This window comes from Mirounga angustirostris, unplaced genomic scaffold (assembly GCF_029215605.1).
Source record: "Mirounga angustirostris isolate CCGP_5_RB_7025 unplaced genomic scaffold, mMirAng1.0.hap1 SCAF_4, whole genome shotgun sequence".
Classification (NCBI taxonomy): domain Eukaryota; kingdom Metazoa; phylum Chordata; class Mammalia; order Carnivora; family Phocidae; genus Mirounga; species Mirounga angustirostris.
The window spans coordinates 4,218,838-4,237,590 of record NW_026991712.1 but is presented as its reverse complement, the minus strand read 5'-3'; positions in this window follow the sequence as shown (position 1 = coordinate 4,237,590).

The following is an 18,753-nucleotide window of genomic DNA, read 5'->3' as shown; positions in this document are numbered from 1 at the left end:
TGAAGGGCAAATAGAAGTTCAGAGGGTAAAGAAGAAGGCAAAAACACCCCAGAGGAGAGCCTAGGAGCTTGGGCAGGACATCCCCGGGGCTCCAGCACCTGCTATCCCTCCTAAATGGCCTTCAGTTGCCCACAGAGTTGTTAAGTGCTGGGCACTCGGGACAGAAGGAGCCTAGAAGGTCCTGAGGACCCCAAAGGGGAGTTCTGAAGCCACCTGCCCTCATAGGCTTAGGGCTGTAGGGTGATTCTTACTCCCCCTCAGAACATACCACAAAATTTGACCCAGAATAGCTGATCAAAAAATATTTTAGGTGAAAATACGAATTTATGGAAGAGAATTGGGGTAGAGGAAAGAATTGAAAAAAAAGTTCCAGTCTCCAAGGGTGCCCTCGTGATAACACCTGCAGTGGGAAGGGTTTGCATTCAGTGGCCCACCTGTCTTTTCTCACCTGCCCGCCAACAGCCTGCGAAAGACCGCCCCCTGGCGGTCGGTCACGGTCTGCAGCACCTGAGTCCATAAACCACTGGGTCAGGATTAACCGGCCACGCAGAACAGGTGTTTCCCACAGTGCCATGGTTTATGTGACAAGAGGCTGCCAGCCTGTTGGCCGGGGTCTTCTTTAGGTTGCTCTGGTCAGGGAAGCTCATCTCCGTGTCCATCAATGGGTCTAGAAGTCTGAGCTGGAAGGGAGCTCGGGACTGATCATGTAGTTCAGGCACCGGGCTGCCACCGTGGGGCACTGACGTCACCCTCCCCTGCTGCTCACTGACAGGCATCACTAATAGATCACAGCACTCTCCCTGCTGGAGAAACACCCAAATCCTTCAAAACACACCAGTGCAGGCAACCTTTGGCGATCAATCTGAGTCGACCTGTCAAATGAAAGCTGAAACAGTCGGGGTACCTGGCGGGAAAGAGATGTTCCCCTCGGCCGGCAATGTTGCAGAGACTTGGAACAAAGGGACCCTTTACAGAAGGGACCCTAACAAAGGAGGCCAAGCCCCGGGACCAGCGGCAGGGGGTGGGGGAGACACGGTCACCCCTAGAGAAGAGGGGAGGGGAGGACTTAGTGTTAGGAGCTGGGTTCAAAGCCAGAGCCGGGCAGAGATGGGCCCAGGTCCTGACGGGTCAGCAAGGCAGGGCAGCAGCAGAGGGGCAGATTCTCCTCCCTCTCTCACCTCTGCACCTCACGTCCAGCCAGCCACTGGCCAAACGGCCTGGAAGCCAGGAGGCAGTGACACCTCATGACCTACTTCACTGTTATCCCCCAGTATCTCAGGGTACAGCCCAGGACAGAGAATGACTGAGTGGTAATCTCAACACGGCATGGGGAGGGGTCTGGGTCTTGGAGAACATCTTAGGTCACCCTCCCAAAAGCAGAGCCTGAGACAGGGGTGGGATCGACCTGGCTTGATGAGGGGGTGACCCACAAGGGAACAAGGGAGGCAGAGCAGAGGAGGGGCCTCAGCTGAGCCTGATCCCAGTGCGGGGAGGGTCTCCGCAGAGCTGCTCCCCCTACCTCCAACAGGCGGGGAGCTGGCCATCTGTGCTTCCTTCTGAGCCAGTCATTGGCTGCAGTCTGTCCTCAGGGAGAGGGCATGCTCTCTCCATGGAGAACAAATGTCAGGAGAAGGGGACACTGGAGAGCCGTTGTGGAGGTTGGGTGCACCTGCCAGGTAGGTGAAGCACCAACACCAACCTTCACAGAGTAGATGAGCCGACAGGGTGCAGATCCAATCTCTGCCGCTTATCAGCTGAGTGACAACAGGCAAAACTTTAACCTCTCTGAGCCTCCATGTGGCTATCTGTGAGTGGCCTTCAGTCCCAGTAAAGTTGAGCCCCTGCAATGATGTAGACTGATGTCTTCTGTCCTCCGTAGCCATGCCCTGTCATCTACAGTCTGAAATGTAGGGTCATGGGGGGCCTCACCCTTAGAAAGGCCAGGGACAGAAGGGGAATGGGAGGGGAGGAGAGCAGGGAGGTGGGAGGGAGGGCAGCGGGCAGCCGTGGGTGGCTCTTCCAGCGGGCAGCAAGCCCAGTGGTCGGCACCAGGACTCCGGCCCCTCCTGAGTTCCTTACATATACATGCATCTGTGTGTGTCTGTTTCCCTACCCAACTAGACTGTTTGGTCCTTGAGATCAGAAGTGAGTTTGGGCTCTTCCATACAACCAGGGCCCAGAAGCTAGCAGGTGATCATCAAATGTTTGCTGAATTGGGATGAAGCAGTCAGGGCCAGCCAAGCCCAAAGGCTCTCATGGCCAAAAGGATCCAGCCTCCTAGAAGAGGGGCGGAGGGTAAGAGCAGAAGTACCTCCACAAATACCCCCAGCAAGTCAACAGCAAACCCTGGTTAAGAACCCAGAAGTGGACTCCCGGTCTGGGGATGTTGGACGGGCTTAAAGACCAGCAGCACTCACTGGCTACAGGAATGTGCGTGGAAGTAGTGGGAAACCATTCATCATTTAAGTGACTGTTTGGGATTGAAAGTGTCTAAGGAATGAGAACATACCCCTGAGGAAGTCTCAGAGGAAGGCCTGTACTGTGAATCTGCCCCTTCTCTGTCTGCATTTCTTTACCTTGTCTCGTGGAAAGAGAGACAATTGAAAATGCCAAGTGGTGTTTGCATCTGAGGTCCCCTTGTTACCGGTTCTTGAAGACTTGGTGTGTTTGGGGTGTGAGCAAGCACGTGTGCATTTGGACGACTATCACTCAAGTCCCTGTGTGGTTAATTAAAAGCCATGGCATCACCTCTACGGTGACATGGGATGATCTCTTCTCTATGAGCCATCATCCTAATTAGCAAGGAGAGAAGGGTTTTGTCTACTTTCAGTTTGTGCATTCTAAAGCTATCGAAATTCACAGGAGATGGGCCTGACCGAACCCAGCATGAAATTCTGTTCAGAAAATCGTTTGTGAATTTTGAAACATGATCTTGGGTTTGTTCAGATCCAGGTCCCCTGTATTGTTTCAACTGATAAATAAGTAATAAAGCAACAGTAATAACGATGAGAACAATTCTGAGAGCAGACACAAGTTCTATTGCCTTCCAGAGGCGTTGTCAGTGTTCCCCAAAGTGGGTTCCAAAAGCACTAGTCCTTTAAGATGTTCCTTGACAAAACGACCCAGTGCATTTGGCGTACGTGGTTCACATAGAGTCTTCTTGGAGGCTTACAATATCCAGTGGACTATGAGAAGCTCTGAAAAGTCCTGCAGTTTATAAAAAAGTAACTAAAGTCCAGACTTCTTTGAAGATGGACTTTATTTGTGGAATATTTTCCTACCAGTTCAAATCAACACCATCTATAGCTATAAAAGTACTCAACTAGGTAGCTACTATATCATAGATGAAAAGAATGAGGCTGAGGAATAAATCTCTAGAAACTGAACCCACGTCCATTTGGCTTCAAAGTCTACAGTCCCAGTTTCCATGACTCTACCCAAGCAGTGTGGACTTGGGTCTGTGCGTGCACAGACGTTCAAGTTCAAGTTTATGCCTCGCCCTCACTGTGTGGAGGCTGCTCACCCAGCAGTGACACCAGGAGGGGAAGGGAAGGGGGCCAGAAAGGCAGAGAAGTGTTTCCTGAACATCCCTGGGTGCCTGGCACTGTGCTGGGCCCAGAGAATATGGAGATGCTAAGATGGCGGTCCCAACGCTGAGAGTGCTCACCATCTAGAAGTAGAAAGAAATGAATGACCAGCTTGTTAGGAAAGCAAAGACTTTGGAGGCAGACAGCCCTGAATTCCACTAAATGTCCGCTCTGTGCCCAGCAGTGTTCTGAGAACACCATTCTGAGCTTCTAAGGAATTCTGATGATGTTGGAAAATTCCAAGCCCTGTCCTTCTAGAAATAGTATTTGTGAGGGCTCCGAAAGCCAGCTCTAGTCTGCAATGCGGAAGTCCTCATGCCAGGTGTCCCAGGTATTCTTGGAGCTTTACCAGAGCTGCCTGGCCACCTCTCTCGTGTCCAAGGAGAAGGAATTGTCCTCTGTTGACTTGCAGCCAGCAATGGGCCAGGCCACCTGCCCGCTTCAGGAGAGAGCAGAGGGAGGTTGTGGGCAGGGCCTCAGGTGACAGCCGGGTCCCGGGAGGGAGACTGTGCTGCGCTGTGGGGGCCTGGGGCGGCTTGTTCAAGCTCCAGTGGGCTCTGTGAGCCGGGGTAAGGCCCAGAGCCACCGTATTAATCAAGGATGTCACTTTAATAGAAGCAATGAAGTTATTACTTTATTAATTGATTAACTCATTTACACTTTCTTCCCTTTTGCCTTATGTCCATTTAGCTTTTCCTTTTCCCATTCAAAGTGGGGACCAATGAGGCACTACTTGATGGGTCCGTCATGATAACTGGCAAGGTCTGTGGGGGCTTGCATCAAGTTCCAACAGCAGGAAGGGCTCCACAGACCTGTGTCCATGTGCGGGTCTCTGCGCCTCTGTTTTCGGCTGTCACTAAGCAAACTGAGTGTTCTGCCCAGCTCCCATCCTCTTCACTGCAGGGAGTGATCAGGAACCTAAAGAATGCCAGGTTGCCCGCATCGGGGGTGACAGATGGTCCTGATCTGCCCAGGACTGAGGGGATTACCCAGCAAGTGAGACTTGTGGTTCTAAAACAGGAAGAGTCTCAGGCAAACCAACCCACCCTGGTCGGCAGAACAGCTGTAGCAGAACCAATGATAGAAGCCACCAAGGTACTCAAAACCCATCTACTGATATATACTGATTTTTCTTGATTTGCAAAAGTTTAGACCTCTCAACACCATCCTATGAATCACCCTCAAGCAGGACCCTGTCTCTGGAGATAGAGGCTAAGGTTAAGGGTACCAACAACACTGGACTCCAGTCCCGGTTCAGCCACCCACAGTTCAAAAGCTCTTGGACAGAGCACCTAGCTTTTCTCTGTCCCACTTCCTTGTCTAGATTCAGTTTGCTAATATCTTGTTTAGGAATTTTGGATCTATGTGCAGTAGCCTGGCCTGAATTTGTCTTTCTTTTATTTCATCCTTGCTTGGTTTGGGGACTGAGGTTACATTCAGGTGCCTCACAGGTGAGTTGGGGATGAGTTCTGTTCCATGGCAGCATTTGTACCAAAGTGGAATTATATATATATATATTTTTCATTTTGTCTAATTTACTGACATACTGCATTTGTAATAGACAGTTAGATCTTTAATGTTTTATATTTGCACTTATGCCCCACTTTAATTCCTATCGTTTATATTTACCCACTATTATTTTTCTCTTGATCAGTATTTTTAGATGTTTTCTGAATTATTAGCACTTTGAAGAAACAAATACTACCTTGTTCTGTGTTTGTTTTCTAAGTCACTACTTTCTAGTCTTATATGTAGATATTTGTTATCTATTAAGAGGAGGCAGGGAAAAGTTGTCTGGTCCTTTTCCCAAATTCCTTGATATTTACTCACCAGCTGTAAGGATGTCTTTTTTTTCCCGACATAAAATACCATGGTTAGGTATGCAATAATTTCGTTATCATCAATGTACAAAACATTGACACTTTTTGACTACAATTCTTCTTTGAATGAGTTGTTAAGAACTTGACATCATTTCTAATTCTTTTGAGGATGTGAAAGATGTGAGCTCTTCCCCTCCAGACCTATCCTCCATCCCTCTGTCCAGCGAGCTGGCTCCAGGGCCTCCTGGCTTCACGGAGAGGAGCCAGGAGTGGGAGGGAGAGCAAGGTCAGGTGTATATTCTCCAGGCTCCCTGTTCGTTCATGTGCTTCACTCAGAGCACATGCCACACCCTGAAAGTCGGCTGTTCTCCCTTGCTCGCCTACTCCCACATTTTCTGTCTCCCCATTGATGAGGTGGGTTCCCTGATGGCAGTTTCCCAGCATCGAGCCCAGGGCCTGGCATGGATGAAGATCCCCTCTGGTGCCTGTTCCTGAAGGGAAGAGTTGAAGGAATCTTTTTTTTTTTTTTTTTTTTAATGATTTTATTTGTCAGAGAGAGCGAGAGAGGGAGAGAGAATACAAGCAGGGGGAGGGGCAGGCAGAGGGAGAAGCAGGCTCCCCACTGAGCAGGGAGCCCGATGCGGGGCTCGATCCCAGGACCCCGGGATCATGACCTGAGCTGAAGGCAGACGCCCAACCGATGGAGCCACCCAGGCGTCCCAAGTTGAAGGAATCTTTATAGATTCCAGAGTCCAGCTCCTTCCCAGGATACCTGAGAAACTGAGGCCAACGAGGCAAGAAGATACATGGACGGTCGAGAGTCTCGCTGAGGCAGAGCTGGGGCTACACTCCGCTCCCTGGGCTCCTCCAGGCAGAGCATGAGTCCTCTCGGAGGGACGAGGGAAAGGGCATGGGGCGTCATGCCTGGGCACCGTGTGGAGAACTGGTGTTGTCATCCCCCCAAGGAAGGAGGAGGAAACACCCTCCAACCTGACTCACTCGCTCTGTTTCTTCTAAGCTCCACAAACAGCCTCTGATTTCTGCGCCTCGCGTATCAAGCCTGCACAGACGGTCAGTTAATTAAATGAGGCCACAACAGCCGAATGGCCTGGAAGGTGTCTGTGTCCACTGCCAAACCTCTAACTTCTTTATGGCTGGGATTTTGTAAATCAAATCAACAAAGTTCCCCAAGACGCTGGGAGAAAGCTGCTCTGCTGAGGTCAGACGCAATAAGCGGCGGCTGCCGGGGCCACAGACGGTTTTGGAGACAGTCCCGTTTTACCCTCCTCCTCTGCTGAGCCAGGGCCCCGAACCAAAGCACAAAAGGGAAACACGGACATTGTGAAGGAAACCACTGAGGGCTGTGAGAGGGAAGGAGGACCAGCAAACATCATTGAAAATTTGATGCAATGTGCTTTTAAAAATATTCAAGTGGCACCTGGGTGGCTCAGTTAAGCCTCTGACTCTTGATTTTGGCTCAGGTCATGATCTCCAGGTCATGGGATACAGCCCTGCCTGGGGCTCTGTGCTCAGCTGGGAGCCTGCTTGAGATTCTCCCTCTCCCTCTGCCCCTCCCCGACTCGCATGTGTGCACGCGCTCTCTCAAATAAATAAAGAAATAGAGAAACAAATAAATAATATTGAAGACTTTCCAAGGAGGACCTTGCTCATAAGCAGAGTTTTAAAAACTCATAATTAGTTTTATAATGGTTACTTTTAAAGGACCGGAAGCACTTGCCCTTGGGTCAGAACTCTGACCAAATACCACCTCGTTTCAATTCCCGTGCACGTGACTCCCATAGTGCATTGACCCCCCCCCCCCCCAGGGGGCACCTGCTTGGTCCCAAGAACTCACAGCCTACTCTCAAAATGAACCCTTGTGGTAAGTTCCACCCCTGGGAAGCACCTTTCAGTTTTTATAAAACCCTTTCATGAGCTTATTTCTCATCATCTCTTGACATGAGCACAGCAATTAACGGGCTCATTTTAAGAGGAAAAAAATTGAGGCTCATGGATGTTGAATTAACCTGCTCCGTCCGTCTAGCGCTAAATGACAGCCTCCGAATTTGAACCTTGCCTGTCTTGTGTATCACCCTGGGACATATCACATTACGTGTGTTGTCAGTTGAGTGTGTGTGTGTCTCTCCCGTGCGTCTCTAAGTTTCTTGAGATAATGTCTCCTTCTCTGCTACTGGCCAATCCAGTCTCTGTGGATTGCACCTGGTGGGGGGCCTCATGGTCATAGGTTAAAATGCTTGCCTGCATGTTTGAATGAATGAAGGGAAGTTCACCTTGATAAGAAGCCTGAAAAATAGCAACCTTATCCTGGCTCTGCTGTGTGACTTTGGACAACTCACTTTCCCTTTCTGGTCCTTGGATTTCCCACCTGTAACATGAGTTCTTTAAATCCCATAGTCTCTCATTTCCCTCTTCATGCCAAAGGTCTTGGCGTGATGCAGCATAGCAAAACAGAAAGTAAGATCTCTTCCCATACTCTTAAAACCAAATCAAAGACAGCTGTAGTGAAAACAGAAACTTTTCGTGGCACAAGGATCTTAAAGTGACCAGGCAGCAGGACTGACTACATAATTTGTGGGACCCAGTCAAAATGAAAATGTGGGTCCCTTATTAAAAATGTTTAAATCATTTCAAGATGGCGACAGAAGAGCTTTAGACAGTCCAGGTCCCTTCAGATTCTACAGTGGTAAGGGATGTAAAAGTAACATGACTTTAGGGCAAGAATGTACATGGATGCTGCTCTCCATGCCATGTGAACAGAAACTGCATGCATGGTCCTACTTTCTGATCATAGGGGTAAAAACAGATAGACTCTGCCACATGAATGGGCTCCTCAAGGATACATATGAAACTCATTCATGCAACTTCTCACTGCAGTGGGGAAGGGAAGGGACTGTGAATGATGAATGAATGAGTCAGCAGTCCACACATAAAAGACGAGGGAGAGTTCTTATGTGCACCAGTGATGGTCATGATGTAGGATAATGTTTCATGAACTTGGGGGGAAAGAAAGTTCAAGTTCCTGTGTCAGTCTGCTCGGGCTGCCGGGACAAAATATCACAAAATAGAAGTTGAGACCAGCAGACAGCTACTTCCCTTTGCTAGGTGCAAACATCCCTTGAATGATGTTAGCAGAGCACAAGGAGCAGCACTAACGAGCGGAGGGTCTCCGATCTTGGGGCTCCAGGTCAGCCTCTCTGCTCAGCCCCTCTCCACACCAGCCAGACCCCCAACATCTGGCCAGCAGCAGGCACAACATTGAAAGCCTCCTATCTGTTGAGTGGCCGTCTCCCTGCCTCAGCCCTGCAGGCTTCTGGAGCTTAGAGCGGAGCTTTTTCTAGTTCTGGGGACACCCGGGGTCTGGGCTAGATATAGTTGTTCCAGGGCTCGCACCCACCACCCCAGCAATTGCCCCCCATCCCCAGAGATGAGTGGTTATACCTCAGGAGGATAAATGACCAAACTGGAAATGGACGCGGGGCCAAAAACCCTCTAGGAACTCTCATTCTCTAAAGAGCAGACTGAACACCCAGTCTCTTCTCTGCAAGTCCTGAGAGGTGCTCATGTGGGCTTGGGTTGCTCATTTGCAAATAAACATGGCTCATGAGCCTACACAACCAAAGGATCATGCTGTCACAACGTTCTATGAAGAGATGTCCTGGCAAGGGGACAGAGAGCCCTACCAGGTGCACCCAGCCCTGCCGCATGAACACCTGCATCCACCTCACGGGCAGATGGACCTTTAGCTGAGGTGACCCTAACTCCAACATGAGGTCTTGCCACACGGCTTCATGTTTAACAGGTGCCCTCAATTTACGCAGAGGATAGGGTATCTATCACTATCCACTCGTCTGCCCCTCTACCTATTTGTGGAGGCCCCACTTTATCTGGGGAGGGAATGAGCACAGCTGAAATCAGCCCCCCAAATCCTGACCACAGGGGTGGCCATGTCACTCAGGGCAGCTGAGCGGTGCGGGGAAGGCTGACTGCAAGCGGGTGAGGGACCAGCGCACCGGCCCTGGAGCCAAATCCCGGCTCCGCTACCCACTCGCTCTGTGACCTTCAGCCATTGAATGCCCTCTCTGTGCCTATTTCCTCGTCTCCAAACAGGAACGATCACCAACCTCGCCTCGGTGCATTACCGTGAGGAAGAAACAATGAATGTGTTTGGAACTTAAGAGAGTGCCCGGCACAGCGTTCACTCTGAGTCCAGGGTTGTTGATTTATAGAAATTCTTACATAATCCCAATACTTAATCCCATCCCATGGGTCCATGGGCCAATCACGACCCTATTCTCCGTCTGATTCCTCCAGGCAAATATTCAGGCAGCAAATGCATTCCACAAATACTAAGTACCCGCTGTGTGCATCGCACCAAGGTCAGCCCGGTGAGCTGAAGGCTGGTGATTCCAGCCCTGATTTCCTAAAAGGGTTGTTACAAGGAGGAAATAAAATTGTGGTTGGTAAGCTGCACGCTGCAGTGTAGGGTTTAAGACTCGCTAATATTACCCTCCACGGCATGTCGCAGTGGCCAGCAGGGTGGAGGAGGGGCCAGGGCCGCGCGGGGCGGGAGGCAGAGAGGGACCTGATGTCAGGAGAGATCTCAGGGGAGCTGCCCCTGACAGGTACCCGCTGTGGGTGGGCGTTGGGCGCTAGGCCCTCTGCCCATATTTTTGGTGGTCGGGGGGGAACACAAGGGCTCAGGGGCGTCCAGGTCTCCGCTCCTTCCCAGTGTTGTAGGAGCTGCTCCAGGGACTGCTTCTGTCTGGCGGGCTGTGAGTGGGAACGATGCTGCTTGCACGTGGAGGCACCGAGGAGCAGATGTGGGTCCTGCTGCTTCACTTCCCCTTCGGTGGAAACTTCAAGCCCTGTATTCAAGACAGTAGGTCTGAAAAATGAAGGAGGGGGGCCTCACCCCCATCAGGTATAACGTGGGCCGTAAGCACACCTGCGCTCCTTGATTAAGCATCAAAGTGTCTGGCTTGTTAATTTAGAGCCTCCCAGCCGCCCCATCACCACCACCACATGCACGCTGGCCTCGGCAGACTGTTCTCAACCCAGCAGCAAGAACCATCCTGTCGCCATGTGGAGCCACAGTGCCCGGCCTCCAGGGCTGCTCCTCAGAGCCCCCCAGCACTACTTCCTCGGTCCTCACACTCCTCCCCAGATGCTGTGTGTCTCACTCTCTCTTTCTTCGGGTCTTTGTTCCACGGGACTTTCTCAATGAAGTCTTTCTTCAGCAGCCACTGAAAATGCATCCCACTTAGGAGTCGTGTCCAATTCTTGGAAGCCCGGAGCTCAATGCCCATCCCTCAGGCCCTGCTCCTCACCGTAAGGCCGGGCAGGGTCCTGAGAAAAATGGGTTTTCTTTCCCCTAAAGACAGACAATGACAACAGCTCGTTCGTGGATGCTGCCTTGGAAAACCCTCTTCATTATCCCCTGGGCGTGTAAGCAGGTGCTGTTTGAAATTCCCCCGGCGGTGGAGGCAAGACCTTATCAGGTTGAGAAACTGAGCAACTGCTAAAGAGCAGGTTTACAAGCTCATTCTTCCGCCCTGAATCCTCCAGAACGCACTGGCCTGGCTCCAAACCTGAAAGGAAACAGGTACCTTCTCTGCTCAGAGCGGCAGGGGGGTCGTACTGACAGCATAGGCCTAGCTCGGGTCTCCTGAGCTGGAGCTCTCCTCCGCCTCTTCCTGGGAGCTTGGCAGGGTTTGCTCCCCTGTTCTGACCCTGTTTCCTCATCTGAAAGACAGGAGTGAGGAGGCCTGGTGTTGCTCCTCTTCCCCCCAGGAAAGCCTGAGGCTTGTGGTTGGCATCTGTTCCGACTGGTTAGCGCAGTGTCGGGGGGTTCTGTGCCTTGAAGAGCGTCCCTGGGAGCTGTTACAAGGACAAAACAAGGCAACTCATGCGGAGCCCCTATCACAGAACCTGGCACAGACCCACTCAGTCAAAGAAGAACGACTAATTCTGGATGGCTCACAACATCGCCCCCAAAAGAGATGACCCTCCCAAAGGCCTTTAGGTATTAAGGTGTTTCCCTTTAATGATGGAACGAGAGGCAGGTGGGTGGGAGGAAACTCCCCTAAAGATAGTCTCACCTGAATAAAGGACTTTCCACTAATGAAACTGCACTGTTGACCCCATCCCATGGGGAAAGGCAATCTGTGGGCAGCCAGCCTTGCGTTAGTTTGCTGAGATTTGTGTTCATTGCACCTCTTCTTTCTCCACATGCCAAGGATGTGTGGATGAGAACAGAAGCACTTTGGTTGGTTTGAAAATTCACCTTCAAAGTGATTTGTGTCCTGCCTTTCTTGGCAGAAGTCAGACTTATCATTAATACACCTAGATTCCAATACAGGCTTTTCTACTAATGTGCTGTGTGATCTTGGGCTAATTGCTCATCCCCTCTGTTCTTTATCTCAAAGAAAATGTGGCTAGCATGGCTAGCCACCTAAGAGCAAGAAGGAGTCTTAGAAAGTCCAATTTCTGACCTTACAGATGATGAAGGTAAGTTTCAAGGAGGAGAAGAAAGTTCACTACTTCTGATTCCAGAAGTCTTCGGACTCTGAATTCTAAGCAACTCATGCAATACTGCGGGGAGCCAATATCAGACCCACGGAGACAGCCCGACCCAGCAGGTCCAGATTCTTCCTCAGATGTGCCTGCCAGTAATGAAAATGGAGGCTGAATGAAGCCTTCAGAAGCCCGTTCATTTCCCTTGAACACATCTCTGTCAGGCCGTGCGGGGTGAAGAGGAAAGGTAATAGAGTTGCATCCAATTCTCTACCCAGCTGATAAAGAAGACGCTGGTGGCAGGGGTCAACAGCCAGTGTGGCAGGTGGATGGGTAGAAAGAGTTTCCATTTCCCTGAGCCAGACAGCTCTGTGACTACTGAGTGGGGAGCTGCATTCAATTCTGGGTTATTGATCAGAGGCAACTTTGATTCTACCTCTTGAAATGGCTGTGGGGAGGCGTGGGGGGAGAGAAGACAGGTAGGAAGCACCCCACTATCAGGAATCTAGGGTTCATCAGACAAAGAGAATCGAGGATCTGGGTGCAACAGGAATGTCCATATGTCCTCCAACTCCTATGTATAGAGAAAGATCTTAATAAATACTTTTGGGGTCATACTAATCTTTTCAGTCTCGTACATAAGTTATCCTTGGTCTACCTGATCCTTCAATCCTGAGGTTCCCCTGCCCTCCAAGCTTTGCATTCTTGTCTCCCCTTTGGGGGTCATGGATTCCCCCCCTTAGGGGACCTGATGAAAATTGCTGATTCCTTCACCAAGAAAAGTCCCAGAAAAAAGTATATGGCAATGCAGACCACAATTTCAGGAAGTTCAAAACCCTTCGTCTATGTATACTGGTGAGTTTCATTTACCCCAGTAGCTTCTATACCCTATGTGCCTGCAAATCTGTATCTTTAACCCAGAATTTTTCTCAAACATCACCTATATGCTACCTATCTGTGGAAAGGATTAAACTGATGGCAGAGAGTGTTTGGGTTACATAGAGATGCAGGGGGGTTATCACACTACCTATATACCCCATAGGCTTTTAGTATGAAATGAAATGCCCAAGGAAAACGTCCATGTGTGCTGCACAATGAGATATTACACAAATATCTTGTGTAATATCATGTTCTTCCCTTATGGAGAAGACCAGCCACAAAGAAGAGGAGTTGTATTTGTCATTTTCATCCAAAAGGGCAGAATAAGGAAGGAAATTTGTACGGCAGTGTATCTTAGGTGGTGGAAAGGAGAATGTCCTTGTAATCTGAGCTGTCCCAAAACAGAAGTTCAGAACACAGGAAGACTCTGGTGCTGCTTCTTGGCTCCTCGGGGGTAAAGTAGAGCTCTTGGTTGTCAATAGCACATTTCCAAACTGAGCTGAACAGGTGTGCATTTGGAAATAGGCTTCCCTCACTTCTTGCAGCCTTCAGTGAAGCTTGTCCTTGGTTGGGTTCCCAGTGTATGTCCTGCTTCAGAGCACCATATGGCCTCTAATACCCCACGCAGCTGATGCATACGAGAGGGAACCCACCCTACAAAATAGCTCACAAGAAGATATGCTCATAATACTAGCACTTGGTTCTCCAAAAAACCTTACTCATCTCACTCAGGACAGAACAGAGGTCTGGGTACGAGCCATGGGTTTGGGGTCAAAGAGACCCAAATCTTTATGTATCGGTTTATAATTTTTTTATTATGTTATGTTAGTCACCGTACAGTCCATTATTAGTTTTTGATGTAGTGTCCCACGATTCATTGTTTGCATATAACACCCAGTGCTCCATGCAATACGTGCCCTCCTTAATACCTATCACTGGACTAACCCATCCCCCCACTCCTCCTCCCCTCTAAAACCTTCAGTTTGTTTCCTGGAGTCCATAGTCTCTCATGGTTCATTTCCCCCTCCGATTTTCCCCCCTTCATTTCCCCCTTCCTTTTCCTAATGTCCTCCATGCTATTCCTTCTGTTCCACATATGAATGAAACCATATAATTGCCTTTCTCTGTTTGACTTATTTCACTTAGCATAATCTCCTCCATAAAGTTCCATCCATGTTGATGCAAATTGGATAGTCATCCTTTCTGATGGCTAATATTCCATTGTCTATATGGACCACATCTTCTTTATCCATTCATCTGTTGAAGGGCATCTCGGCTCCTTCCACAGTTTGGCTATTGTGGACATTGCTGCTATGAACATTGGGGTGCAGGTGCCCCTTCAGACCACTACATCTGTATCTTTGGGGTAAATGCCCAGAAGTGCAATTGCGTATCGGTTTAATTTGAAATCATTTTCAAGGACTCTGTTTTTCTGCCACTGCTTGGTCTGTAAACCTTTCATTAACTTCCATGGAAGCATCACCAAAGCGATCTCCCTGATTTGGAACTGGGATGAATTCTCACTGTGGCCTTGAGGTCTATGAAAATGACAGCAATGGGGGAACAGATACATACTGAGCGAATCGTGAGAGAAAAAGGGACCTTTTATCTTTGCGGTGAAGTTCACGAACTATCATCATTGACTTTCTCTAGCAATGGGTGCACTAATAACCGCTGGTGATACCTGTTTGTTCATTATAACTTTAAAAAAATCCTTGAAGGAGTTGAATTTGGTTAACTTTTTATCTGCCCCTGATGGCTGTGATGCCCCTTTTACCTGAGATTAATAAAATCAAGCCCTTTTGAAGATAGTAAGTCATGAAAAAGGTGGAGGATTTTGGAGGCATCCTTTAATACAGGTTAGGACCCTCGGGCCTGGGGAAAGAGAGAACTGGTTTAAAACTTCAAAGTCATTTAAACTTCTAAACTCTCAATTTTTGCATCTATAATATTATATTCTTAAGAGTACCTTTTAAAATTATTTACTTCTTTTAAATCGAAGTATAATTAACATACAATGTTACATTAGTTTCAGGTAAGTGACATAGCGATTCAACATGATGCAAAGCTCACCACGATAAGCGTAGTCGCCATTTGTCACCAAACAGTTATTACAATTATTTACTCTATTCCCTACATTGTACTTTTCATTTCTGTGACTTATTTATTTTACAGCTGGACGTTTGTATCTCCTCATCCCCTTTATTTTTTTTTAAAAGATTTTATTTATAAGAGAGAGAGAGCAGGGGGAGGAGCAGAGGGAGAGGACAAGCAGACTCTGCACTGAGCACAGAGCCCAACACGGGGCTCGATCCCACGACCCTGAGATCATGACCTGAGCCGAAATGAAAAGTCGGACGCTTAGCCGAATGAGCCACCCAGACGCCCCTTTCCCCTTTATTCTTTAGGATTGTGTTGAAGACTAAATGTGTTCATGCTTTTGAAGTGCTTGGCATATTGCTCAACACATGGTAAATATGTCCAGTAGATGCTGGTTATCCATATCTGGCGCTACTAAGTTTACTGTTGAGACAAGTTGTATCTAAAATTAAACGGGAATGCAAAGGACCTATAACAGATGAAATGATCCTGAAGAAAAATCTGAAGCACTCACACTACTTGATCTCAAAACTTAATAGAAACCTACAGTCTCCAAGAGAGTGTGGTATTGGTATAACAATGACAAACAGATGAATGGATCCAAGGCATAGACCAAGTCATAGATGTAATTTGTTATTTGACATTTCACTGGAGAAAAGAATAAATTTTTAACAAACGGGGTAGGAAGAACTGAATAAATCTAAGAAAAAAAATCACACAGCTAGAATCTGGTGGAGTCAAGATCTGATGCAGAATTTTCACCTTCAAAGTCTATGTTTTTTTTTTTTAAGATTTTATTTATTTATTTGACAGAGAGACAGCAAGAGAGGGAATACAAGCAGGAGGAGGGAGAAGCAGACTTCCCGCCCAGCAGGGAGCCCTATGCGGGGCTCTATCCCAGGACCCTGGGAACATGACCGGAGCAGAAGGCAGACGCTTAACGACTGAGCCACCCAGGTGCCCCTCAAAGTCTATGTTTAAATACTTCCCTCCACTGCTCTTCCAGGACAGTGATCTGCAAAGCGTCCTAATTAAATACGCAGTCATCTTTGTCCAGTTGTTTCTCAAGTCATTCTTTACAGGGAATGAGAGTCTACGTTGAGATGATTTCCAGGTGGCTTTCGATTTGAAGAATCTGTCTCTAAATGGCTTGGGTGTCCCTTATGGCCTAAGGATTGGACCCCAGACCTTCCTGAGCACAGCTCACACTGCCCCAACCTGCTTCTCAGCCCAGCCTCCACCCTGCAGGCAGGGGATGAGTGCTGCCTCGCAGACCTCCGAAGCCCTCGTCATTGCAGAATAGACACAGACCCAGAAATATCTCAAGGGCTTGGCAATGCGTTTAATTTAATCTTTCGCCTTGCCCCTAAAATCAATTAGACTTGTTTTTTAAACTCCAGGAGTGTGTACAGGCTACAGCCTTTCTCCAAAGTCACCAGAACATATAAAAATGATTCCATGATCTGCCAACTCCCAGACACCCCCAACTTGGTCATTCTGCCTCCTGAAGAGAAGTGCCTTGTACCTCTTTCTATAGCAAATACCACATGCAAATCCCCAATGCCAATGTCTAGGATCACCTGGCTTTTGGATGACATGTTGTATTATGGGAGGCTATAGAGTTAACAAAAGAGGCCGACCTAGCAAGGCCTAACCCCGATCCTGTATATAATCCACAAAAGGTGGCAGCTCAATCTGATGGGAGGAAATAATTAATCATGGTGGTGATAGGCAAGTGATTGCACTAAAAAAAACAGACACCCTGGTCCAGGAGAGGCCAAAGCAGTGGGCAGTGTATAAGGGGATGACATTCAGATAGGTGTCAGGGCATGCGTCTACATGAATGAAGTGTAGGGCTGAAGCTGATGATGGCAGAGGGGAGGGGATGGCACGTTCCAACAGAGTCCAGAAATCAAATGGCATGTCTTCAGGAAGATGGATACCAGAGCGTACTCTGGGGGAAACTGAGCTGAGATCTGAAGGATTGGCATAAGTTAAAGATAGAAGCAGAAGAGGAAGGTCGCTAGGGGACAGGAATGGCATATGCAGAAGCCCAATACTGGGATGGACCATGGTACTTCCAAGGGATTGAGAGGATGCCAGGGAGGCTGGAGCAAGAGTGAGGGAGCAGAGAGGCAGGGCATGATGAGGCTGGGGAGCTAAGTGCTGGGTCTTCCTTCATCCTAAATCGTGGGAGGGCACTGGAGGTATTAGGCGAGGATAACAATGAAGCGCCCTATGTTGTGAAATGAGAAAGAAATCTGACTCTCAAGGCAGGAAATCAACAATGCTTATTGAACATATAAATATGTATAAACAGTATAAGCACCAAAACCTGTAAGAAATGGATAGCAAACTGATTAGAATGGTCATCTAAATGAGATGGGATTTCAGAAGGATTTTGCTTTTCCTATTACATATTTCTGTATCTTACAAATATTTTACATCAGTACATTTTGCCTTTTCTGAAAAGAAAATTGTTTGTTTTGTTTTCCTTCTTTAAAAAGCAAAATGTAGACAATGCTTTCTTTAGACAATAGGAATAAATTGCAAAGGAAATTGCCCTAATGTGACCCAGACTGGGACTGGGCATGCTTTAAACATAAATAGAAAGGTCTTTTGATGATGTAATTTTAAAAGTGTCCTTGACATTCTTAAAGGTTTCAGCAAGCCCAAAGAAAAGAAAAAAAAAAAAATAGAGTCACGTTGCTAAAAAGGACTTTACAGTTCAAACAACCCAACTTGTATATTTTACAACTGCAGGAAATGATGCTCTGAGGGACATTACTTCAAAGAGAAAATCACTCAATAATCAAGAACATTTCTAAACAACAATAAAAACCAATTAGACATTTACATTTTTAAATACTTTCAGTCATTAATAGCAATAAAACTTTGGTTAACTAAGGGAAAATGTGTGCAAGTTTATCACAAAGACTATAAGAAAAAAATTTCAAATATAAAAGAAGACCCGCAGAAATGAAGATCTATATATCATGGTCAAGCGTGGGAAGATTTACCATAAAGACCTAAAGAATGGACTGCCATATAGTAGATGCTCCATATATTCAGGCTAGAGTGAATTCATTAGAAATAAGTCAGTCCTCCTCACATTGTTAAGCACACAGTCATTGGTATTCCAGGAAAAATCCTGACAAGATTCATTGGTTGGTTGGCTTTTCTTTTTAAATAGTTTGTGCTATAATTTCCATTAAACAAAATGCATTTATTTCCAAGTGTACAGGTTGATGAGTTTCGACAAACATCTACATCAGTATGACCACCGCCCAACTAGAGACTTAGAACATCTCCATTAGCCCAAAATGTCTCATGGGGCTTTTCAGGAACTTGGCAGACTGATCTGCAAACACGCACTGTAGAGCAAAAGGTCAAGGAGAGTTTAGACAATGCTGAGGAACAGCAAGTGGAGGATTTGATCTAACAGATACAAGATTAATTTTAAAACCATGGTAATGAAGACATAAATGGTCCGAAGGCATAGTTAGGAATTCCAGAAATAGACACACTCAGATAGGAAGTCTCTATACATTTTCCAAACTATATATCCCCAAGATGGTGTCTCAAGTCAGTTTCACTGGAAGATGGCCATTTACGGGTTGTTTGCTGTTGCTTTCCTGCTGGACCAGTAGAATGGAGTAGAGGCCGTGTGGCCTGCAAAGCCTAAATCAGGTATCTACTAGCTGACCCTTTATAGAAAGCATTGGCCAATCCCTGCTTAAGACATTTGTTGAGTTTTGAAGCTGCATGATATGAGAGGCTAAAATGCTAAATTATTTGAATTTCACTTCACCATGATCATGGAAATTTAAAAT